This window comes from Hylobates moloch, unplaced genomic scaffold, assembly GCF_009828535.3.
Source record: "Hylobates moloch isolate HMO894 unplaced genomic scaffold, HMol_V3 SCAFFOLD_22, whole genome shotgun sequence".
Classification (NCBI taxonomy): Eukaryota; Metazoa; Chordata; class Mammalia; order Primates; family Hylobatidae; genus Hylobates; species Hylobates moloch.
In genome coordinates, this window is record NW_026652297.1 from 11,724,321 (window position 1) to 11,749,614 (window position 25,294).

At 46.2% G+C, this 25,294-nt stretch overlaps 1 protein-coding gene and 1 pseudogene across 5 annotated transcripts in view; one reads left to right on the forward strand and one right to left on the reverse strand.

Annotated features, from left to right (window-relative positions):
- Positions 1–5,148: 5,148 nt before the first annotated feature.
- PIK3CB (phosphatidylinositol-4,5-bisphosphate 3-kinase catalytic subunit beta) overlaps positions 5,149–25,294 on the forward strand; it is a 187,537-nt gene continuing 167,391 nt past the window's right edge. For 4 of the 5 annotated variants that reach the window (XM_032144371.2, XM_032144372.2, XM_058433364.1 and 1 more), the window contains exon 1: positions 5,149–5,354. The gene's annotated coding sequence lies outside the window, so the exon portion shown is untranslated. Of the gene's footprint in view, positions 5,355–15,804; positions 16,085–16,616; positions 16,777–25,294 lie in introns of those variants that run through there. The other variant, XM_058433362.1, reaches the window with a different exon arrangement.
- Positions 14,188–15,749, reverse strand: LOC116462106 (elongation factor 1-alpha 1-like; annotated as a pseudogene).

The following is a 25,294-nucleotide window of genomic DNA, read 5'->3' on the forward strand; positions in this document are numbered from 1 at the left end:
AAAGATCATCCTGCCTGTGGTTCCCAAAGTGTTGAGATTACAAGTGTGAGCCATTGTGCCCTGTCCCCAGATAGCCCTTTTAAAGCCGCATAAACATTCTATATTTATAAGTGATATTAGTAATCACGCATTTGTGAAATTACTTTGCCTGAAGAAAAGACAGAAATTCAAAAGTGGTTTTTGCCTCCCCCTCCCCCTCCAATGTCACTGCTCTTTCATCTGGTCCTTAAGTTTAATTTTCTATTGCAGAATTTGTCTTTTAAGTGGCTATTGCTCACCCTTCCCTCTTCCCTTCTGTTCTCCATCTGCTTTTTACTTTCTGTCCTTTCCCTCCCAAGATTGATGGCCTTGGCACATGTGACTGGGTCATTTTTTTTTTTTTTTTTTTTTTAGAGATGGAGCCTCACTCTGTCATCCAGGCTGGAGTGCATCGGCCCAATCTCAGGTCACTTCAACCACTGCCTCCTGGGTTCAAACGATTCTCCTGCCTCAGCTTCCTGAGTAGCTGGGATTACAGGCGTGCGCCACCATGCCCGCCTAATTTTTGTATTTTTGGTAGAGATGGGGTTTCACTATGTTGGCCAGGCTGGTGTCGAACTTCTGACCTCAGGTGATCTGCCCGCCTCAGCCTCACAAAGTGCTGGGATTACAGGCATGAGCCACTGCGCCCGGCCTTGTGCTAATTTTTTTTTTTTTTGAAAAAGAGTCTTGCTGTGTTGCTCAAGCTGGAGTGCAGTGGCGTGATCTCGGCTCACTACAACCTCTACCTCCCGGGGTCAAGCAATTCTCCTGCCTCAGCCTCCCAAGTAGCTGGGATTACAGGCACCTGCCATCATGCCCGGCTAATTTTTGTATTCTTGTAGAGATGGGGTTTCTCCATGTTGACCAGGCTGATCTTGAACTCCTGACCTCAGGTGATCTGCCCACCTTGGCCTCCCAAAGTGCTGGGATTACAGGCGTGAGCCACTGCGCCCAGCCCCTTGTGCTGATTTTTGAAGGCAGTTGAGGAAGCGGAGAAACAGAGGCAGCAATCTTTGGTGTTCTCCAACCTTTGCCTCGTTCTTCACATTACCCTCTTCTCTATGTTTCTCTGTGTCATATCTCTCTTTGCCCTTCTTTTATAAGGACACTTGCCATTGGGTTTGGACCCATCCTACATCCAGGATGATCTCATCTCAAGTTTCTTATTGTTGGCTGGGTGCGGTGGCTCACACCCGTAATCCCACTACTTTGGGAGGCCGAGGCAGGCAGATCACCTGAGGTCAGGAGTTTAAGACCAGCCTGGCCAACATGGTGAAACCCCGAATCTAAAAAAATATAAAAATTAGCTGGGCATGGTGTCAGGTGCCTGTAATCTCAGCTACTCGGGGGGCTGAGGCAGGAGAATCGCTTGAACTCAGGAGGTGGAGGTTGCAGTGAGCAGCAGAGATTGCACCATTGCACTCCTGGGCAACAGAGCAAGACCCTTCATGAGAAAAAAAAAAAAAAAGCAGCTGGGCACAGTGGCTCACACCTGTAATCGCGGCACTTTGGGAGGCTGAGGCAGGTGATCACGAGGTCAGGAGTTCCAGACCAGCCTGGCTAATATGGTGAAACCCCGTCTCCACTAAAAATACGAAAATTAGCTGGATGTGGTGGCATGCGCCTGTAGTCCCAGCTACTCGGGAGGCTGAGTCAGGATATCACTTGAACCCAGGAGGCGGAGGTTGCAGTAAGCTGAGATCACGCCACTGCACTCCAGCCTGGTGACAGAGCAAGACCCCGTATCAAAAAAAAAAAAAAAGGGAAAAAAAGAGATTCTTATTTCTGGCCATGGTGACTCATGCCTATAATCCCAGCATTTTGGGAAGCTGAGGTGGGTGGATCGCCTGAGCCCAGGTGTTCAAGATCAGCCTGGCCAACATAGTGAGACGCTATCTGTACAAAATATAAAAACAAAATTTGCTGGGTGTGGTGGTGTGGGCCTGTAGTCCCAGGTACTCTGGAGGCTGAGGCATGAGAATCGATTGAACTCAGGAGGAGGAGGTTGCAGTGAGCCAAGATCATGCCACTGCACTCCAGCCTGGTTGACAGAGTGAGACTCTATCTCAAAAGAAAAGAAAAAAAAAAAAAAAAAAAAAAAGAAAAGAAAAAGAAAAAACACAATAGATAGAACTGCAGAAAAATATGGCAAACACATTATATCTTTTTTCAAAAATAAAAATAAAAAAATTGCTCAAGGGATTCACCTGCCTTGGCCCCCAAAGTGCTAGGATTGCAGATGTGAGCCACCACACCTGACCAACACATTATATCTCTAACATAAAAGAGGTTCTATAAATGGATTTTAATTTAATTAATTAATTAATTAATTAATGTTTTCTGTTTTTGAGATGGAGTCTAGCTCTGTCGCCCAGGCTGGAGTGCAGTGGCACTATCTCGGCTCACTGCAACCTTCGTCTCCCAGGTTCAAACAATTCTGTCTCAGCCTCCTGAGTAGTTGGCACTACAAGTGCCTGCCACCATGGCCAGATAATTTTTGTATTTTTAATAGTGATGGGGTTTCACCATATTGGTCAGGCTGGTCTCGAACTCCTGACCTCAGGTGATCTGCCCGCTTTGGCCTCCCAAAGTGCTGGGATTACAGGAGTGAGCCACAGCACCTGGCCATGCATTTCTGTTATTTATTTATTTATTTTTGAGACAGAGTCTTGCTCTGTTGTCCAGGCTGGAGTACAATGGCATAATCTCAGCGCACTGCAACCTCTGCCTCCTGGGTTCAAGGGATTCTCCTGCCTCAGCCTCCAGAGTAGCTGGGATCACAGGCCTGCACCACCACGCCTGGCTAATTTTTGTATTTTTAGTAGATTTGAGGTTTCACCATATTGGCCAGGCTGGTCTCAAACTCTCGGCCTCAGATGATGCACCTGCCTCGGCCTCCCAAAGTGTTGGGATTACAGGCATGAGCCATCATGCCCAACCTATTGTGTTTTTTCTTTTTCAAAACTTGTCACTGTGAGGTCATGCAAAACCTTCAAAATATTTATGTAGGCAAATATTTTTCTTTTTTCTATAATGGTTCTGGGCTTCCTGTCTTGCTTAAAATTTCTGCCTCACTGGCCAGTAATCACAGCACTTTTGGGAGGCTGAGGCGAGCAGATCACGAAGTCAAGAGATGCAGACCATCCTGGCCAACACAGTGAAATCCTGTCTCTACTAAAAAACAAAAAATTAGCCGGGCGTGGTGGTGTGCACCTGTAGTCTCAGCTACTTGGGAGGCTGAGGCAGGGGAATCCCTTGAACTCAGGAGGCAGAGGTTGCAGTGAGCCGAGATTGTGCCACTGTACTACAGCCTGGCGACAGAGCAAGACTCCGTCTCAAAAAAAGAAAAAAAAAATTAGGCGTGTGTGGTGGCGGGTGCCTGTAATCTCAGCTACTCTGGAGGCTGAGGCAAGAGAATTGCTTGAACTAGGGAGGTGGAGGTTGCCATGAGCTGAGATGGTGCCACTGCACGCCAGCCTGGGCAACAGAATGAGACTCAGTCTCAAAAAAAAATTTTTTTTTTCCTCTTAAATTTCTGTTTTGTAAATTTTTATATTTTTTAATTCTTCTGGATTTTTTTTCTGTTTTTCCTAGACAGGGTGTTGCTCTATTTCCTCGGCTGGAGTGCAGTGGTGCTACCGCGCTATCTCGAGTCACACCAGCCTCGACTTCCCGGGTTCATATGATCCTCCCACCTCAGTCTCCCAAGTAGCTGGGACAACAGATGCACATCACCACACTCACATCATTTTTGTCAGTCTCGCTATATTGCCCAGGCTGGGTTTGAACTCCTGGGCTCAAGTGATCCGCCCACCTCGGCCTCCCAAAGTGTTGGTATTACAGCCTCTTCTGGAATTTATTTTTAAATGTTCTTGCTTTAAATCGAAAGTCAGTTAAAACCAGGATCATTGGCCGGGCACGGTGGCTCATGTCTGTAATCCCAGCACTTTAGGAGACCGAGGCGGGCGGATCACCTGAGGTCGGGAGTTCGAGACCAGCCTGACCAACGTGGAGAAACCCCGTCTCTACTAAAAATACAAAATTAGCCGGCCGTGGTGGCGCATGCCTGTAGTCCTCAGGAAGGCTGAGGCAGGAGAATCGCTTGACCCAGGGAGGCGGAGTTGCGGTGAGCCAAGATCGCGCCATTGCACACCAGCCTGGGCAACAGTAGCGTAACTCTGATTCAAAATAAATAAATAAATAAAAAATAAAAAAACTAGGATCATTTCTCAAATAAACTATTGGTTTGTCACTTAACTGATTTGTCACGTTTGCTTTTTATTATGTTGTATTTCTAGATTTTATCCCTGACTACTCAACTATTTGTCCAGGGCAATATAGGAGCATTACGTTAGAATATACTAGCTTTGGAGTGAGTTAAAATGTTGGTTTTCAGTAAGTAAAATTCAAGTGTCCCACTAGAAAGAGGACTGTGATATTTCGTGGTTGGGGTCAAAGGTAACAGGAGACAAGGTAGGCAAAAAAGAGTACAGTTTAAGTCTCTGCAGACAAATGTTAGATGTTGTTATTGCAAAATTGAAGAACAAGAATCTTGGGCTTGAAAGGGTGGACTTTTCCCTTGAAACAACCATTCACAGTGTAGGGACTGAAGGGCCAGCTGTGAGGCAGCCGAGCTAGCGCCCCGTCCTCACAAAGGGAGTGAAAGACGGAGACGGGTAGCGGGAAAAAAATAAGTGCTGCGTCCAAGAATTCAGGAGTCAGTCCATATCGCAGAACAGGGAGAAGGGCTGGGAAGAAAAGGCCAGCAAGGCATCTAGGAACAGCGGAATCTCTCGGGAGGAGGTTATGGAGGCCGCAGCGGGTGATGGGTCTCTCTTGAAGGCGGCTTGCCAGGGATTCCCTATTCCGCAGTCCTCTGGGAGACGCAAAGAGAGTTAGGAAAGGCCGTGCAGCAGCATCGCAGCCGGGCTGGCAACGGGAGAGGAATCGGCAGTGAGGCCTCTCCCCACGTCCTACCAGCCCAGCTGCCGCCGCCGCCGCCGCCGCCGCCACCGCGGGGCCCGGGATTGGCCCGAGGGCGGCGCAGGGCGGGGCGGGGGCTGCTGGGATGCCGGCCTGAGAGACTCGCGCGCGCGCACACGGGCGCGGGTACGGCGGCGGCGCGCGCGTGCTCTGTCGGCCTGTGCGGCTGCTGCGGCGGAGCGGGCCATGGCAGTGGGGAGCGGGCGAGTGTAGTGCTACGCGGGGCAGGCGGGAGGTGATCGAGAGAGGCAGGGATGGGGGCACCGGAACGGAGCGGTTGCGGCGGCCTGGGTTGCTGACTGCGCACTTGGAATAGTAGCAGGCGGCGGCGGCGGCGGAGCGCCAGGCAGGTGAGTGCGGCGGCCTCGACCCGGATGCGGCGCGGCTGAGGGGCGGCTGGGTCGCGGCGCTGGCTGCGGTGCCCCCGGGCGGGCTGGCGGTGCGCTCTAGCTTGCCGCTACCTGCGGCGCTGGCGACCCTTGTGGTCGCACCGCGCTTCCTGCCAGCTTGGAGGATAACCGCCTACCGGCCGGTGGGGACATCTGGCTTGGTTGCGGCCCGCCCGGGGCTCTCCAAGGTGAGTGGCGCCCCCGGGCCCCCGGGCGGCAGAGACGCTGCCGGGCGTCCCGGGCCACTGTCGCTTTGGGTCCCGTTCCTGAGGGGCGTCTCTGTGGAGAGACGGCGTCCTCGCGTCCCGCGTCTATGCGGACACCTGCGGAACTTCCCGACCCTCAGGTGCCTTTTTGCGCAGAAGTATATTTCAGAGGCATGGACCCAGGGTTATTAGGTTACGGACATGTTTTCGAATCCCAGCGCCGCTGCTGACCAGTCCTGGGGCCTTGGGCCAAAATATCCTGATGTGTTAAATGGAATACATACACCATAGGGTTGTTGTGAGGTTAGGCATAACTGAACAAGTGCTAAGTAAATGATACCCCTGCTGCAGCATCTCGTGTTAGCTATTGCTAATTCCCGGCTGCTGGCGTGCGTTTGGGGGCACATTTATTTCCGATCTGCTCTGGTGTTGCAATAACCGATACTGGAGTTGCTTAATATTGGAGCCTGTTACCTCGCAGTGGCCAAAATAGAATCCTATAGTCTCTTACTAGAATCCTGCAGTCTCTTTTCCCGCAGGGGCTGAATTGGAAACCGGTCTCAGGTACTGAGTGGGAATTACTGCTGAAATGAAACCGAGCAAATTCGGGATTCGCTTAGGATGAAAGATGCTGGGACATAAACTTGAAGTGCTTTGCTGTTTCATCTCAAGTGACACTTGAACTCTGCCACTTGTTACAGAGTATAAACACACGAAGAGTATGGAAACAGACTCTTTTTTCTGCATTGCTACATCCAAAGGGAGTGACAAGTGCTTTTGTAAACATCATTGTGGGCAGTGTGACTGTCTGGTGAAGTCATGATAATTAAATAAGATGAGTACTTATTTTGAAGCACTGAATGGAAGTTTGGAGATATGATTCGTAATAAAATTATCTCCAACGAGTCAGAGGTCTCAGCAGTTCATTAATCATTTGGTGATTTTTATGCACATTGTAAGATTTTATGGTAAAAGCAGAACTGTTTAAGTCATAATAATGTAGCACAGGAAAGGGTGGTCAGATAAGGATCTTAACCCAGTTTCAGAATGCAGGTATGGGAGAAAGTAAAGTCTTTTTTCTGACCGGGTGCGTTGGCTCACGCCTATAATCCCAGCACTTTGGGAGGCTGAGGCGGGCGGATCACTTGATTCCAGGAGTTTGACACCAGCCCGAGCAACATGATGAAACCCCGTCTCTACCAAAAACACGAAAATTAGCAGGGCGTGGTGGCGGGCGCTTGTAATCCCAGCTACTTGGGAGGCTGAGGCAGGAGAATCCCTTGAACCCGGGAGGCGGAGGTTGCAGTGAGCCGAGATGGCACCACTGGACTCCAGCCTGGGCGACAGAGCGATACCCTGTCTCAAAAAGAAAAATCTTTTTGAGACCGAATCTTGCTTCTTTTTTTTTTTTTTTTTTAAATTATTGTTGTTTTTTGAGACAGGGTCTGGGTCTGTCGCCCAGGCTGGAGTGCGATGTCGCCATCTTGGCTCACCGCAACCTCTGCCTCCTGGGTTCAAGCGATCCTCCTGCCTCAGCCTCCCTAGTAGCTGAGACTACAGGGGCGTGCCACCACGCCTGGCCAATCTTTCATTTTTTTTTTTTTTTTTTTTTTTTCTGAGACGGAGTTTCGCTTTTGTTGTCCAGGCTGCAGTGCAATGACGTGATCTCCGGCTCACCGCAACCTCCGCCTCCCGGGTTCAAGCGATTCTCCTGCCATAGCCTCCCGAGTAGTTGGGATTACAGGCATGTGCCACCACACGCGGCTAATTTTGTATTTTTTTTGGTAGAGACGGGGTTTCTCCATGTTGGTCAGGGTGGTCTCGAACTCCCAACCTCAGGTATCCGCCCGCCTCGGCCCCCCAAACTGCTGGGATTACAGGCGGAAGCCACCGCGCCCAGCCCAATCTTTGTATTTTTGGTAGAGAGGGGGTTTCGCCATGTTGGCCAGGCTGGTCTTGATCTCCTGGGCTCAAATGATCCACCAGCCTGAGCCTCCCAAAATGCTGGGATTACAGGCATGAACCACCACGACCGGCCGAAAGTAAAAATCTTAAAGGTTTAAACTGGAATCGTATTCACTAAAGCCAAAATGACTCAAGAAACAAAAATCTAATTTACACCCCTGATTCACACCTTGAGTCCACCACCTTCGGAGTGTTTTTTAGAAGTGTTGAAAATCAAGTTGGGTTTTGATTTGTCATTTTGCACCTCTTGCCTGTCTTTCTTGGTGTTCTTAGAGACTCATCCATAAAGGCTTTTGCTTCAACTTGCTTTGTGAATGTCAGCCAACTATATGGAAAAAAGTGAAAAATGAACACTGTAGTCTAAATTATGTTCTTTCTTGAGGTTTTCCTGGTTGTCTAGCTTAGACTGTTGAACTCAACAGTAGAACTACTGCTAGCCACTGTGAAAAGGCTGGGAGTCAGAAGTCACCTCTTGGTTTTAGGCCTTAACCTGGGTAAAAACAGCTGGGGCTATGGGGATGTTACCCAGTCTTATGGGCCTCTGTTTTGTTTGTTTGTTTTGAGATGGAGTCTCACTCTGTCGCCAGGCTGGAGTGCAATGGCACGATCTCCGCTCACTGTGACCTCCAGGGTTCAAGCGATTCTCCTGCCTCAGCCTCCAAATTAGCTGGGACTACAGGTGCACACCACCATGCCCCACTAATTTTTGTATTTTTAGTAAACATGGGGTTTCACCATGTTGGCCAGGATGTTCTCAATCTTTTGACCTCGTGATCCTCCCGCCTTGCCTCCCAAAGTGCTGGGATTACAGGCGTCAGCCACCGTGCCTGGCCCCAATAAATAAATTATTTATTTATTTTTATTTTTTATTTTATTTTTATTTATTTATTTAGAGACTGAGTTTTGCTCTTGTTGCCCAGGCTGGAGTGCAATGCGTGATCTCGGCTCACTGCAACCTCCGCCTCCCGGGTTCAAGCAATTCTCTTGCCTCAGCCTCCCAAGTAGCTGGGATTACAGGCACCCACCACCACGCCCAGCTAATTTTTTGTATTTTTAGGGGTTTCTCCATGTTGGCCAGCCTGGTCTTGAACCCCTGACCTCGGGTGATCCGGACTCCTCAGCCTCCCAAAGTGCTGGGATTACAGGCGTGAGCCACTGCGCCCAGCACTATTTTTTATGTTATGTTATGTTATGTTATGTTATGTTATGTTATGTTATGTTTTTTATTTGAGACGGAGTCTCGCTCTGTCGCCCAGGCTGGAGTGCAGTGGTGTGATCTCAGCTCACTGCAAGCTCCGCCTCCCGAGTTCACGCCATTCTCCTGCCTCAGCCTCCCCAGTAGCTGGGACCACAGGCGCCCGCCACCACGCCCGGCTAATTTTTTGTATTTTTTTTTAGTAGAGACGGGGTTTCACCATGTTAGTCAGGGTAGTCTTGATCTCCTGACCTCGTGATCCGCCCGGCCATGGCCTCCCAAAGTGCTGGGATTACAGGCGTGAGCCACCGCGCCTCGCCCCCAATAAATAAATAAATTAAATACTTAACTGAGGAACATGAGTTCCTGCTTTATTTTTATTTTTTGAGACGGAGTTTCGCTCTGTCGCCCAGGCTAGAGTGCAGTGGCGCTATCTCGGCTCACTGCAAGCTCCGCCTCCCAGGTTCTCGCCATTCTCCTGCCTCAGCCTCCCGAGTAGCTGGGATTACTGGCGCCCGCCACCACGCCCGGCTAATTTTTTTTTGTATTTTTAGTAGAGACAGGGTTTCACCGTGTTCACCAGGATGGTCTCGATCCCCTGACCTCGTGATCCGCCCGTCTCGGCCTCCTAAAGTGCTGGGATTACAGGCGTCATCCACCGTGCCCGACCCCTGCTTTATTATTTGTGTATTCTCTTGGACTTGTTCCTTTTGATTTTTTGTTTTGTTTTGTTTTTTTGAGATGGAGTCGTGCTCTGCCCTTCAGGCTGGAGTGCGGTGGCGCCATCTTGGCTGGCTGCAACCCCCACCTCCCGGGTTCAAGGAATTATCCTGCCTCAGCCTCCGAGTAGCTGGGATTACAAGGCGTGCGCCACCACGCCTGGCTAATTTTTTTGTATTTTTAGTAGAGACAGGGTTTCACCATATTGGCCATACTGGTCTAAAACTCCTAACCTCAGGTGATCCGCCCACCTTGTCCTCCCAAAGTGCTAGGATTACAGGGGCAAGCCACCGCGCCTGGGCGCCGTTTTTTTATTTATAGAATTTGGATGACTGTGGTGGGCAGGGGGTGGTTGTGGTGGTGTACTAGAAAATCACATTATGTAAAGGAACCTTCTAGGATACTCGAGTTTTATGGCTTTCCTCCTCTTCACTCTCTTTGACTTTTCCTTCTCTTGTTGAGTTCAAAACATTCTAATGCCCCAGGGCTTCCGGCCTGTCCCTATTCCTTTCTCTACCTGTATTCTTTCTGAATGATCTCATGTTGTCCTGTTCTGTGGTTTATTTATTTTTAGTAGAGAAACTAAAAATAAGTAAATTGTTGTCAACTGCTGTTGCCTCTCAGATTTTTATCTCCAGTCCTGAACTTCAGTCTTCTGCCTGCCTACATGACATCTTCATTTCGTCTATTTTTAGGCGTCTTTCAATGTAATGGGTTCGCATGGAGCTCTTAATTCCCGTTCCTATTCCTTCCCTAGCAGTTTGTTTTCTTTCTTTCTTTCTTTCTTTCTTTCTTTCTTTCTTTCTTTCTTTCTTTCTTTCTTTCTTTCTCTTTCTTTCTTTCTTTCTTTCTCTTTCTCTTTTTTCTTTCTTTCTTTTTTCTTTCTCTTCTTTCTCTTTCTCTTTTCTTTCTTTCTTTCTTTTCCTTCCTTCTTTCCTTTCTTTCTCTTTCTTTTCTTTCTTTCTGTCTTTCTTTTTCTTTCTTTCTTCTTTCTTTTCTTTCTTTCTTTTGCTCTTGTTGCCCAGGCTGGAGAGCAGTGGCGCAATCTCGGCTCACTGCAACCTCTGCCTTCCGGTTTCAAGCGATTCTCCTGTTTCAGCCTCCCGAGTAGCTGGGATTACAGGCACCCACCACCATGTCCCTCTAATTTTTGTATTTTTAGTAGAGACGGGGTTTCACTATGTTGGCCAGGCTGGTGTCGAACTCCTGGGCTCGAGTGATCCGCCCGCTTTGGCCTCCCAAAGTGCAGGGGATTACAGGCCGGAGCCACGGAGCCTGGCCAGCAGTTTTCTTTTCTCCCCGCCCTCCCGCCGTGCCCCCCCCCCCGCCCCCCGCCGCCGCGCCCCGCTCCCCGCTCCCCGCCCGGTCCCCACAAGCCAGACGGAGTCTTGCTCAGTCATCCAGGCTGGAGTGCAGTGGTGCGATCTCAGCTCACTGCAACCTCTGCCTCCTGGGTTCAAGAGATTCTCCTGTCTTAGCCTCCCAAGTAGCTGGGATTATAGGCGCATGCCACCACGCCCGGCTAACCCTAGCAGTTTTCATGTCGTAGCACCCCTCTGCCCCACTCCCCATCCTGTTTGAGTGTAAAATCTAGTGGTTATATATAATTTATCCCTTTGCCTCATCCTCCCTCACTGTACGCACAGCCAATCCTTGAGCACACTCTAAGTTTTACCTCCAAAATATATCCCACATATGTTTATTTTCATTTTATTTTTATTCCCACTACCCCAGTTCTTCCTGGGTAGTACCTTCCTAACTGGTCTCCTTGCCTCTGTTCTGACTCTATTTTTCACACAGCAGTCAGAGTGATTTTTACTTATTCTCCTGTTCCAGTGGATTCTCATTACACTAAGAAGTAAATCCAAACTTTATCTGCATGTCAGCTAATTATTGTTTATTTTTATTTTATTTTATTTTTGAAATAGAGATGGGATCTTGCTATGTTGCTCAGGGGTCTTGAATTCCTAGGCTGAAGCAATCCACCCATCTCAGCCTTTATTTATTTTTATTAAATTTTCCTTTATCTGTCATAATCTGTTTGAGTGCTAAAAAAAAATAAATAAAATAAAAAAATTTGGCTGGACACGGAGGCTCACACTTGTAATCCCAGAACTTTGGGAGGCTGAGGTGGGCGGATCACCTGAGGTCAGGAGTTTGAGACCAGCCTGGCCAACATGGCAAAACCCCATCTCTACTAAACATACAAAAAAAAAAAAAAAAAAAAATTAGCCTGGCGTGGTGGCATGTGCCTGTAATCCCAGCTATTCTGGAGGCTGAAGCAGGAGAATCGCTTGAACCTGGGAGGTGGAGGTTGCAGTGAGCCAAGTTGCACCATTGCACTCCAGCCTGGGCAACAAGAGTGAAACTCCATCTCAGAAAAAAAAAAAAATAAAAGATAAAAATTTTTTTAGAGGCGGGGTCTCCTTATGTTGCCCAAGCTGGAGTTCAGTGGCCATTCACAGGTAGTATCATAGGGCACTACAGCCTTGAACTCCTGGTCTCAAGTGATCCTCCTGCCTCAGCCTCTCCAGTAGCTTTAGGTACATTTCACCTCTCCCAGCTTGCTTATTTTATTGTTCATTTATTTATGGTCTTTTTCCTCCAATATAATGTAAGCTCCATGATGGCAGGGACCTTGTCTTCCCTGGAGTATTTTCAGGAACCAGAACAATGCCTGGAAAATTTAATTAATGGGCTGGGCGCTGTGGCTCACGCCTGTAATCCCAGCATTTTGAGAGGCAGAGACGGGCGGATCACAAGGTCAGGAGATCGAGACCATCCTGGCTAACACTGTGAAACCCCGTCTCTACTAAAATTACAAAAAATTAGCCGGGCGTGGTGGCGGGCACCTGTAATCCCAGCTACTCGGAAGGCTGAGGCAAGAGAATGGCGTGAACCCGGGAGGCGGAGCTTACAGTGAGCCGAGATCGCGCCACTGCACTCCAGCCTGGGCGATAGAGCGAGACTCCATCTCAAAAAAAAAAAAAAAGAGAAAAGAAAATTTAATTAATGTTGAATGAATAAATGTAGGAATGAAATTAGTTCTAAAATCTTTTGATTGAATGTACAACGTATATCCTGAACACACTTCCCCCTTTTTTTGGTTCCAGATTTGGGCAAATTAGACAGTAACCAGAGACCCTAAGGTTATTATTCTATCAGGTACCTTTTTTTGTTTTGTTTTGTTTTGTTTTTGAAACGGAGTCTCGCTCTGTCGCCCAGGCTGAGTGCAGTGGCGCGATCTCAGCTTACTGCAAGCTCCGCCTCCCAGGTTCACGCCGTGTTCCTGCTTCAGCCTCCTGAGTAGCTGGGATTACAGGCGCCCCCACCACGCCTGGCTAATTTTTTTTGGTATTTTTTTTAGTAGAGACGGGGTTTCACGGTGTTAGCCAGGATGGTCTCGATCTCCTGACCTTGTGATCCGCCTGCCTCGGCCGCCCAAAGTGCTGGGATTACAGGTGTGAGCCCGCGGGCCCGGCCTTTTTGTTTTTTTTTTGAACAGACCAGGTCTGGCTCTGTCACCCAGGCTGGAGTGCAGGGGCACAATCGTAGCTCACCGTAACCTTGAACTGCTGTGCTCAAGTGATCCTCCTGCACCGGCACCGGCCTCCTAAGTGGTTATTAATAGTACTATAGGCATATACCACCATGCCTGCCTGGCTAACTGAAAAAACAAAAAAAAATTTCCTAGGTAGACACAGGCTCTTGCTGTGTTGCCCAGGCTGGGTCTCACGCTTTTGGCCTCAAGCCGTCCTCCTGCCTTGGCCTCCCAAAGTGCTCTGATTACAGGCTAGAGCCACTGAACCCAGCCTCCTATTAGGCATTCTTAACTCTCTCAATCTTCATTAAGGTGCTCTACCCCTGAAAAGACCAAGGCTTTAGACATTAAGCAATTAATGACAAAAACGAGTGTGAATTTTGTTCACTGTGTCCTGGATCATTAGTCTTTTTGAAAATAAGGAACCAAACAAAACCACCTTGTTTTGCCCTTTTGAGGCTTTGAATTTTGGTCTTGACTGAAGGGGATTGGTTTTAGGATGTGGTAGTTTGATCCTGTATTCAATCGTATTTAGTATTTTTAGAGATCAGGAATATTTATTTATTTATTGCCCGAGTTTCGCTCTTGTTGCCCAGGCTGGAGTGCAATGGTGTAGTCTGGCTTCATTGCAACCTCTGCCTGTTGGGTTCAAGCGATTCTCCTGCCTCAGCCTCCCAAGTAGCTGGGATTACAGGTGCCCACCACCACGCCCAGCTAATTTTGTATTTTTAGTGGAGATGGGGTTTTACCGTGTCAGTCAGGCTGGTCCCGAACTCCTGACCTCAGGTGATCCGCCTGCGTTGGCCTCCCAAAGTGCTGGGACCACAGGCGTAAGCCACTGCACCTGCCCAGGAATTTTTAGTTTAATTAGATAACTTAGTTTTTGAATCTGAGACCCTCCCATTGCACATGTGTGTGAGTGTGTGTGTTGTAAGAATGTATGTGTATGTACGCTCTGAAATATTTGGTTTAGAGTTACTGTATCTTTTTTTTTTCTCATTAAACTTTGTTTTGATGGGTTTCAAAATTCTGTGACTGATTTTTGGTCCAGTTGTTTCCATTAAAAACTACTGATTTTAAAAGTTAATAATTTAAAACTGCCACATGCCAAAAAAAAAAAAAAAAAAAAGAAAACCCAAATGGTCCGTAACACATTCTCCTTTTCTTCTGAAGGGTTTACAGTGCATTGTTATCATTAACCAGTCATCTACTATTAAACCTAAATGGCTGATTGAAACAAACATTTCTGAGGCTGTTCTTCCACCACTGATTAAGACTCGGGTGGCAGGTATTAGGGATAACATTCATTTAGCCATCTGAGTTTTCTGGGCAGACTTGGTGACCTTGCCAGCTCCAGCAGTCTTCTTGTCCACTGCTTTGATGACACCCACGGCACGGCAACTCTGTTTCATATCATAAGCAGCAAAATGACCCAGAGGAGGATAGTTCTAGAAGCTCTCAACATACATTGGCTTGCCAGGAACCATATCAACTATGGCAGCATCACCAGACTTCAAGAATTTAGGGCCATCTTCCAGCTTCTTATTAGAATGGGTGATCAATCTTTTTCCTTCAGGTCAGCAAACTTTCAAGCAATGTGAGCTGTGTGACAATCCAGTACAGTGGCATAGCCAGCACTGATTTGGCCTGAATGGTTCAGGATAATCACTTGAGCAGTGAAGCCAGCTGCTTCCATTGGTGGGTCATTTTTGCTGTCACCAGCAACGTTGCCATGATGAACATCTTTGACAGACACATTCTTGACATTGAAATCCACAATGTCTGCAGGAAGAGCTTCACCCAAAGCTTCATGGTGCATTTCAACAGACTGCTTCAGTTCTAACATTGACTGGAGCAAAGGTGACCGCCATTCCGGGTTTGAGAACACCAGTCTCCACTTGGCCTATAGGCACAGTACCAATATCACCAGTTTTGTAGACATACTGGAGAGACAGATGCAAGGGTTTGTCAGTTGGATGAGTTGGTGGTAGGATGCAGTCCAGAGATTCGAGCAGCATGGTTCCCCTGGCATTACCATCTTTATGGGTGACTTTCTATCCCATGAACCAAGGCATGTTATCAGTTGGCTTCAGCATGTTGTCACTATTCCCACCAGAAGTTGGCACAAATGCTACTGTGTTGGGGTTGTAGCCAGTTTTCTTAATGTAAGTGCTGACTTCCTTAATGATTTCGTCGTATCTCTATTGGCTGTAGGGTGGCTCAGTGGAATCCATTTTGTTAACACCAATTAGTTGCTTCACACTCAGCCTATAAGCCAGAAGGGCATGCTGACAGGTCTGCCCAGTTTTGGAGATACCAGCTTTAAATTCTCCAACACCAGCAGCAACAATCAGAACAGCACAGTCAGCCTGAGATGTCCCTATAATCATGTTATTGATAAAGTCTCTGTCTTCTGGAACATCAATGATAGTCACGTAATACTTGCTATTCTCCTATTTTCATAGGGAGATATCAATGGTGATACCATGTTCATGCTCAGCTTTCATTTTATCCAAGACCCAGGCATACTTGAAGAAGTCCTTTCCCATCTCTGCAGCTACCTTCTCAAATCTTTTTTTGACAGGGTCTCACTCTGTCACCCAGATTGGAGTGCAGTGGTGCAATTGTGGCCCACTGCAGCCTTGACCTCCCCAGGTTCAAGTGATCCTTCCAGCCCCCCAAGTAGCTGGGAGTACAGGCAGGCACCATTATGCCCAGCTAACTTTTTTTTTTTTCTTTGGTATTTTGTAGAGGCAGTGTTTCACCATGTTGCCCAGGCTGGTCTCAAACTCCTGAGCTCAAATGATTTGCCTGCCTTGGCCTCCCAAAGAGCTAGGATTACAGGTGTGAGTCATGGCACCCAGCCTAGGATCTTTCTTTTTGTGACCCCCCTTCTCCCCCAGAATGTATATCTCTTTCATTTCTTTTCTTTTTTTTTTTTTTTTTCGAGGTGGAGTTTCGCTCTTGTTGCCCAGGCTGGAGTGCAATGGCGTGATCTTGGCTCACTGCAACCTCTGCCTCCCGGGTTCAAGTGATTCTCCTGGTCTCAAACTCCCAGCGTCAGGTGGGTCCTCCTGCCTGGGCCTCCCAAAGTGTTGGGATTATGGGGATGAGCCACCGCGCCCGGCCATATCTCCTTATTTTCTTTTAATAGCTCCTCAGATATTTAGCAGATCACCTGAGGTTGACCCTTTAACTGGGAGTAGCTAGCTTACTGCTGGAATCAAGAATGTGAATCTCAACAGTCATCTCCTATATTATAGTGTTGCTAGAGATAGGTCTGCAGCTCAGAATTCTCTCCAGTGCAAACCCAAGGACAGCATCCCTGGTCCTGTAGTTTGTCTTCTGGTGCTTCAGGCATTCAGGAGACCACCAGGCAAATGCTGATTTGCCCTCAAGGGAAATACGATCCTGATTATCCATGCCTGCAGGGGGAGGATTATATGGATTAAACTAAATCCATGGGTAATCCAAAGGCTTTATTTTAAACTACAGTTTAACCACATTCCTGACCACAGTTTTTTCTTGTATTTCTAATAACTAATTTATAATATTTACTGATTTCACATTTATCTTCTTCTCCTGCCACTTAGAAGTAATGGCAGTTGTGACGCTGAGAAAAGATGGAAGAAGGAGTTAGATAATCAACCAGCAGATGATTTGGTATTAACTGGGTGGTTTAGCTACAATGCTTTCTGGACCATGAAGACCTGAATTCCATGAATTCCTTACCTGCTGAGTAACTGTCAACAAGAGGTCAAACTCCATTTTGATACATTTGTACTTTACTTGCTTAAATGATTGAGCTTTTGTGATTTAAGTAATCAGTATTTCAGATTATCAGAATTATAACCCAATTTGAAGTTTTCCTTTACTGTTTAATAAGTTAGCCTACTGATAGTTTTTTAATTTTTTTAAATTTTTTTCATTATTATTTTTTGAGATGGAGCCTCGCACTGTTGCCAGGCTGGAGTGCAGTGATGCCATCTTGGCTCATTGCAACCTCTGACTCCCTGGTTCAAGTGATTCTTCTGCCTCGGCATCCCGAGTAGCTGGCATTACAGGCATGCGCCACCACGCCCAGCTAATTTTTGTATTTTTAGTAGAGACGGGGTTTCACCATGTTGCCCAGGATGGTCTCGATCTCCTGACCTCGTGATCTGCCCACCTCGGCCTCTCAAAGTGCTGGAATTTCAGGCGTGAGCCACCTTGCCCGGCCGTTGCTTTTTTTTTTTTTTCTGTAGCCAGTCTACTACTACATCTGACAAGTTACGTGTTCATAGTTACACAATAACTATTCATATTTCATTAAATCGTTGAAATATGATCACTTAAAATTGTTTATTCTTGATTTAGTATAGGCCTTGTATTTATTTTTATTTTTTTTTTTAGGGATGGGGACTTGCTGTGTTGCCCAGCTGGCCTGTAACTCCTGGGCTCAAGCGATCCTCCCACCTCAGCCTCCAGAGTAGCTGGGACCACAGGCAGGTGTTGTATTTAGATTCTATTAAAGTCAGTGTTTTCTTGTAGCTTCATAAACCATTACAAATTGCTGCCATTGTGTTATCTGAAAAAAAATGTAGTTTGTTAACTGAAATGTTTTTCTGCAGTGATATATCTCAGCTTGAACCCAGGAGGCTGAGGCTGCAGTGAGCCAAGATCACGCCACTGCAAAAAAAAAAAAAAAAAAAAAAATTATTTTTTTTTTTATATATATATATATATATATTTTTTTCAGGCCGATTCTCCTGCCTCAGCCTCCCAAGTAGCTGGGATTACAGGCGTGTGCTACACACCTGGCTGATTTTTGTATTTGTGGTAGAGATGGGGTTTCACTGTGTTGGCCAGACTGGTCTCGAACTCCTGACCTCAGGTGATCCACCCACCTCAGCCTCCCAAAGTGTTGAGCCACCGTAACTGGCTGCAGTTATATATTTTCTTTTTCTTTTATTTTTGAGACGGAGTCTCACTCTGTTGCCCAGGCTGGAGTACAGTGGCGCGAACTTGGCGCACTGCAACCTCTGCCTCCCGGGTTCCAGCTGTTCTCCTGCCTCAGCCTCCCGAGAAGCTGGAACTACAGGTGCGTGCCACCATGCCCGGCTAATTTTTGTATTTTTTAGTAGAGACAGGGTTTCACCATATTGGCCAGGCTGGTCCCGAACTCCTGACCTCATGATCTGCCCTTCTTGACCTTGTGATCTGCCTGCCTCGGCCTCCCAAAGTGCTGGGATTATATGCGTGAGCCACCATACCCGGCCTAGTTATATATTTTCAAAAGTCAAGTTCCATATTTATGAGCTAGTTATCATTCCTCTTAAATTTTGAGCGAGAGTTCCTGGGGATAGCCAACTGGAATTTTTTTTTTTTTTCTGGAGACCTGTCTTGCTCTGTCACCCAGGCTGGAGTGCAGTGGAACCATCTTGGCTCTCTGCAGTGTGGACCTCCTGAGCTCAAGCAAGCCTCCCCAGTATCTGGGATTATAAGTGTGTGCTACCCATGTCTGACTACTTTTTGTATTTTTCATGGAGAAAGATTTTGCCGTGTTGCTCAGGCTAGTCTCAAACTTCTGGGCTTGAGTGATCTGCCAGCCTCAGCCTCCCAAAGTGCTGGGATTACAGGTGTGAACCAAAGCACCCGGCCAAGCTGTCTTAACTCTTGATGTGCACCTTCACCCACCATTCCATTATTAATATTTTTCCTTTTTTAATTTTTATTTTATTTTTATTTTTATTTTTATTTTTTGAGACGGAGTCTCACTCTATTGCCCAAGCTGGAGTGCAGTGACACCATCTCGGCTCACTGCAACCTCTGCCTCCCAGGTTCAAGCGATTCTTCTGTGTCAGCCTCCCAAGTAGCTGGAATTACAGGTGCCTGCCACCACTCCCAGCTAATTTTTGTGTTTTTAGTAGATGTGGGGTTTCACCGTGTTAGTCTGGCTGGTCTTGACCTCCTGACCTCAGGTGATCCGCCCACCTCGGCCTCCCAGAGTGCTGGGATTACAGACGTGAGCCGCCATGCCCAGGCTATTAATATTTTTCCTAACTGAGGAGCTTCTGGGTTTTAGGTCTTCATTTTGCTCACAAGTATTGTCTAATATCTCTGTAATTTGTACATGATGGTCCAGTGGCTCCTGACCTTAGGTGAGCCACCCACCGCAGCCTCCCAGAGTGCTGGGATTATAGGCATGAGCCACCCTGCTCAGCCCTGAGCATTAATTTGTTTTTGTTGTTGTTGTTGTTGTTGTTTTTTTGAGACGGAGTCTTGTTCTGTCGCCAAGCTGGAGTGCAGTGGCACAATCTCGGCTCACTGCAACCTCCGACTCCCGAGTTCAAAGGATCTCCTGCCTCAGCCTCCTGAGTAGCTGGGATTACAGGCACGTACCACCATGCCCAGCTAATTTTTGTGTTTTTAGTAGAGACAGGGTTTCACCATGTTGGCCAAGATGGTCTCGATTTCCTGACCTCGTTATCTGCCTGCGTCAGCCTCCCAAAGTGCTGGGATTACAGGCATGAGCCACTGCGTCCGGCCCCCATTAATTCTTTTTGTAGGCATTATCCTATTGGTATACTCACATGTGTCGAAAATGATGTATGGTGAAGGCTCTTTGTTGCATTATTGTTTATAATGGCAAAATTCCTGAAGTAACTTAAATGTTTTTCACTAGGGGAATTGTTTTTTAAAAAATTGGACATTCCTGTGATTGAATGCTCTGTAGCCATTTAAACAGAGTGAAGAAAGTGGGCCAGGCACGGTGGCTCATGCCTATAATCCCAGCACTCTGAGAGGCCGAGCTGGGTGGATCATCTGAAGTCAGTAGTTCTAGACTAGCCTGGCTGACATGGTGAAACCCCGTCTCTAATAAAAGTACAAAAATTAGCCGGGTGTGGTGGTGCTCACCTGTAATCTGAACTACTTGGGAGGCTGAGGCAGGAGAATTGCTTAAGCTCCGGAGGCAGTGGTTGCAGTGAGCTGAAATTGCACTACTGCACTCCAGCCTGGGCAACAGAGCAAGACTCCGTCTCAAAATAAACAAACAAACAGAATGAAGAAAGTGTTTATGTACTGATGTGGAATCATTTTACCACATAAATGAGTTTGGTTAAAAAACCACAAAGGTGTGGTTACAATATGTGGGGAATACTATCACTGTTGTTACAGTTATTCCTATTAATGAGTAATGTAATAATATTGTAACAGGAAATTCTGAGGTGATGTTTGAATTGAGATGTGAAAGGTGAATTATGTAGGTCAGTGTTTCTCATCTGGGGTTGGGACTGATGTTTAGGGACTGTTTCAGGAATGAGAGCAGGGCACGATTTTAGCTTGTACAATTATTGGGGAATGTATTAGTATTTAGTGTGCAAAGGCCAGTCATGTTAGCCTTAGTAATGTAAAGTGTGCAACAGTCTTACAAAGCAAAGATTTGTTTTGTGTCTTGTAACATCATTAATTTTCGCTTCACATAGGTGAAAACCTGTTTGTTTTAGTCCGTAACAGTGGATCTCAACTCTGGCTGCACATCAAAATCACTTGAGAAGGCTTGATTGATTGATTGAGACAGTCCCGCTCTTGCTCAGGCTGGAGTGCAGTGGCACAATCTCAGCTTACTGCAGCTTCTGCCTCAGGTTCAAGCGATTCTCCTGCCTCAGCCACCCAAGTAGCCCGAGACTACAGACACTTGTGACCATGCCCAGCTAATTTTTGTATTTTTAGTGAAAATGGGGTTTCGCCATGTTTTCCAGGTTGGTCTCAAACTCCTGGCCTCAAGTGATCTGCCCGCCTTGGCCTCCTAAAGTGTTGGGATTACAGGCGTGAGCCACACCATGCCTGGCCTACTAGGGAAGTTTTTAAAAGATGATGAGGCTGTACCTCATATGAATTACATAAAAATCTTTGAGATGATACCTCGGCATCAGTATTGTTTAAAAATTTCCTTCTTATTCTAATGTATAGCCCAGGTTGAAACCATTGCCTAAATCCTAACTTCATTTTACACATAAACAAAATATAAAAATGGCATAGTTTTAATATTCAGTTTTCCCAGAATTCACCTCCTTTGGAAATCTAGAGGAGATTATGCTTTGGTTTGTTCAGAACTTTACCAAGAGTTATCTTTCTAAAATGTATGTCACCAGTGGCATATGTTGGTAGTGATTTTTTTTTTTTTTGGAGACGGAGTCTCACTCTGTCCCCCAGGCTGGAGGACAATGGCGCAGTCTCGGCTCACTGCCACCTCCGCCTCCAGGGTTTAAGTGATTCTTCTGCCTCAGCCTCCTGAGTAGCTGGGACTATAGGCACGTGCCACCACGCCTGGCTAATTTTTGTACTTTTAGTAGAGACGGGGTTTCACCATGTTAGCCAGGATGGTCTCGATCTCCAGACCTTGTGATCCACCCACCTTGGACTCCCAAAGTGCTGGGATTACAGGCGTGAGCCACCACGCCTGGCCTGGTAGTGATGTTTAATCACCAAGACAATATGTGCACATCAGTCTGCCTTTGTAGATGTGATATTCAGTAATTTTAAGTTTAGGTTCAAGCTTTGACTACCTTTTTATGACTTATAATGTAGTCATACCAGAGCATTTACCATTAGCATATATATAATTTTGTACTAAGTTATATTCATTTCTCTTTATATTACAGTTAAGACTCTATATAACATATACATATATGTAACTAAAGTTTTGTTTAGTTTGTATTATGTATACATTTTGTTTCCAATGGTAAAGGGATGTTATGAAATATTTATTATTTAAAAAAAGGAAGCATTGAGTCCAGCACATGGGAAGGCTCTTTAGCAGGAGGGAGCCTGGCATTTGGGAGGAACTAAAAGGAGGCCATTCTAGCCTGAGAGAGTGAGGTCGAGAGGTGTGTAGTATAAGGGTGTAAGATGAGCCAGAAAGAGAGGTAGAGTCCATGCAGCACCTTGGAGGCTGTGGGAAGGATCTTGGAGAGTTGTTTGACTGGAACAAAAGCTGAGGCATCGTGAGCTGTAGAGTTACTTGACCAAGTGGAATTTATAGCTGAAATGGACATTAAAGAGCATATAGTTAAACCATCTTGTTTTACAAATAAGAAAAAGGAAGTTAAGGGAACTTTCCCAAGGTCACACAGTGAATAAATGAGCTAAAGCCAGAACTTGATGACACAGTTCTTTGTTTCTGCCTGACTGCCAGGCAGAGGAGTTAGATTTTAGACATTTAGGAGCATATTGGGTTTTGAGCGAGAGAATTCCAGGATGGAGATGGCTGCATGGCTGTGTGCAGGCTGGAGGCAGTGAATAATAGAGAGTCATAAGGTCAGGACCTCCATGATTTTATTCTCTGTTCAAACTGAATTACTAAATATGAGTTTCCATCTTGACTATTATTTTAAATAGAGACAGGGTCTTACTATGTTACCCAGGCTGGACTTGAACTCCTAGGCTCAAGCTATCGATAGCTCCCACCTCAGCCTCCTGAGTAGCTGGGACTACAGGCATGTACTACCACGCCCAGCCCCATCTTGACTTAAGCTCAGTTATTTAATAGCTTTTGTTTTCCTTTTTAGAGATGGGATCTCATTCTGTTGCCAAGGCTGGAGTGCATTGGTGTAGTCATAGCTCACTGCAGCCTCAAACTCCAGGGCTCAAGTACTTGATCCTCCCACTTCAGCCTCTGGTGACTCGGGAGGCACAAGCCACTGTGCCTAGCTAATAGTTTTTTGTGTTAGTGTAACTGTCTCCCCTTCTAGATCGTACACCTTTTACTTCCTATACATTCTGGCCCAGTGCTTTATTTATATAAAGTATTGAGTTTTACTTGTGAGTTCCCCTAGCATCAAGGTTTGAATTGGGCCATCAGCCTACTAGCATCTACATTTTATGTTGCTGCATTGACTCTTTACCTGGTTGTGTATTTTGGCTCAGTAGTTTTAGGGGTGCCTGCAAGGATTAATTAATGCTCTTCTCTACCAGCATATTTTAATTATTCTACTTTTTTTTTGAGATGGAGTTTCACTCTTGTTGCCCAGGCTGGAGTGCAATGGCGTGATCTCAGCTCACCGCATCCTCTGCCTCATGTGTTGCAGTGATTCTCCTGCCTCAGCCTCCCAAGTAGCTGGGATTACAGGCATGCGCCACCAGGCCCGGCTAATTTTTTTTGTATTTTTAGTAAAGACGAGGTTTCTCCTTGTTGGTCAGGCTGGTCTTGAACTCCCGACCTCCAGTGATCCACCTGCCTCAGCCTCCCAAAGTGCTGGGATTACAGGCATGAGCCATGGCGCCCGGCCAATTACTATACTTTTAAGTTGTGCTGAAAATAGGGAAATAAATAGGACCTCTAAGGTTTAGATCTTTTTCAGAATGATTTTTTGTGTACTTAATTCTCTGTAATATTAGCCATGGATTGGTCCTATTATGGTACATCATCAGCTCACCCAAATGATGTGAATAAACTCTCAGAATTCTTGATACCATTTGGTGACTCACAGTGAGGGTAGCCTCATTGTTACTAGCAATTAACTGACAATCTCCAGTGAAACTGTCACCTTGTGGTTTTTATTTTTTATTTTTTAAATTTATATTTATTTATTTATTTATTTTGAGACAAAGCCTCACTCTTGTTCCCAGGCTAGAGTACAATGGCGTGATCTTGGCTCACTGCAACCTCTGGCCTCCTGGGTTCAAGCGATTCTCCTGCCTCAGCCTCCTGAGTAGCTAGGATTACAGGCGCTTGCCACCATGCCCAGTTAATTTTTGTATTTTTAGTAGAGACGGGGTTTCACCATGTTGGCCAGGCTGGTCTCGAACTCCTGACCTCAAGTGATCCGCCCACCTCGGTCTCCCAAAGTGCTGGAATTATAGGCGTGAGCCACCATGCCCGGCCAGTTTTTATTTTATTTTAATTTATTTACTTTTTAGAGACAGGGTTTCACTCTGTTGCCCAGGCTCACTACAGCTTCAACCTCCTGGGCTCAAACAATCCTCCCACCTCAGCCTCCCATATAGCTGGTACCACAGGTATGCACCACTATGCCTGGCTAATATTTGTATTTTTTGTAGAGACAGAGGTTTCGCCACATTGCCCAGGCTGGTCTCAAGCTACTGAGCTCAAGTGATCCACCTGCCTCGGTCTCCCAAAGTGCTGGGATTACAGGCATGAGCCATTGCACCCAACCCGCCTTATGATTTTTAACTACCTTATTCAAATATATAAAAAGATTACCATTGAGTGTGTGTGTGTGAGTGAAAAATACCTAAAAAGAGGAGAAGTTACTGCCATGTATTGAGGATTTCTTTGTGCAGGCACCAGGCTAAGTGCATAATTATTTATTTGAATGCAGTTTATCCGTCGGTATCTGTGAAGGATTGGTTCCAGGATTCCTTGTGGATGTCAAAATCCATGGGTGCTCAAGTCTGTTAGATAAAATGGTGTAGTATTTGCATGTAACCTGCACACATCCTCCTGTATACTGTGTACTACTGTATGTTGTTCTAGAGATAACCTGTGTATTTATGAATAATTTATGAATATATACATGTAAACCCACACTCTCACAAATGGCAGCATAGCATGCTCATTATTCTGTGTCTTCTCTTATCTCTTAATATATTTGATGCCATGTATCTGTAGGTGTAGAACTGCTTTATTCTTTTTTCAGGACTGCTTTGTATTGTGTCAATGTAACATATTTTTTCTGTATTTATATATGGATGGATGTTTAAATTGTTTCTAATCTTTTTTTAATTCTTTTTCTTCTTTTTTCTTTCTTTTGTAACACCAGGCATTAAGAATTTGTAATCTTTTGTTATGATTTTGACTAGTTTTTTTTTTTTTTTTTTTTTTGAGACAGGATGTGGCTCTGTCACCCAGGCTGGAGTGTAGTGGCACAATCTTGGCTCACTGCAACCTCTGCCTCCTGAGCTCAAGGCATCCTCCCACCTGAGCCTCCAGGGTAGCTAGGACTGCAGGAATACACCACCACACCAGACTAGTTTTTGTATTTTTTTGTATTTTTTTTTTTTTTGAGACGGAGTCTCGCTCTGTTGCTCCAGCCTCGTTGCCCAGGCTGGAGTACAGTGGCATGATCTCGGCTCACTGCAAGCTCCGCCTCCTGGGTTCATGCCATTCTCCTGCCCCAGCCTCCTGAGTAGCTGGGCCCGGCTAATTTCTTTTTGTATTTTTAGTAGAGACGGGGTTTCACCGTGTTAGCCAGGATGGTCTCGATCTCCTGACCTCATGATCCACCTGCCTCGGCCTCTCAAAAGTGCTGGGATTACAGGTGTGAGCCAC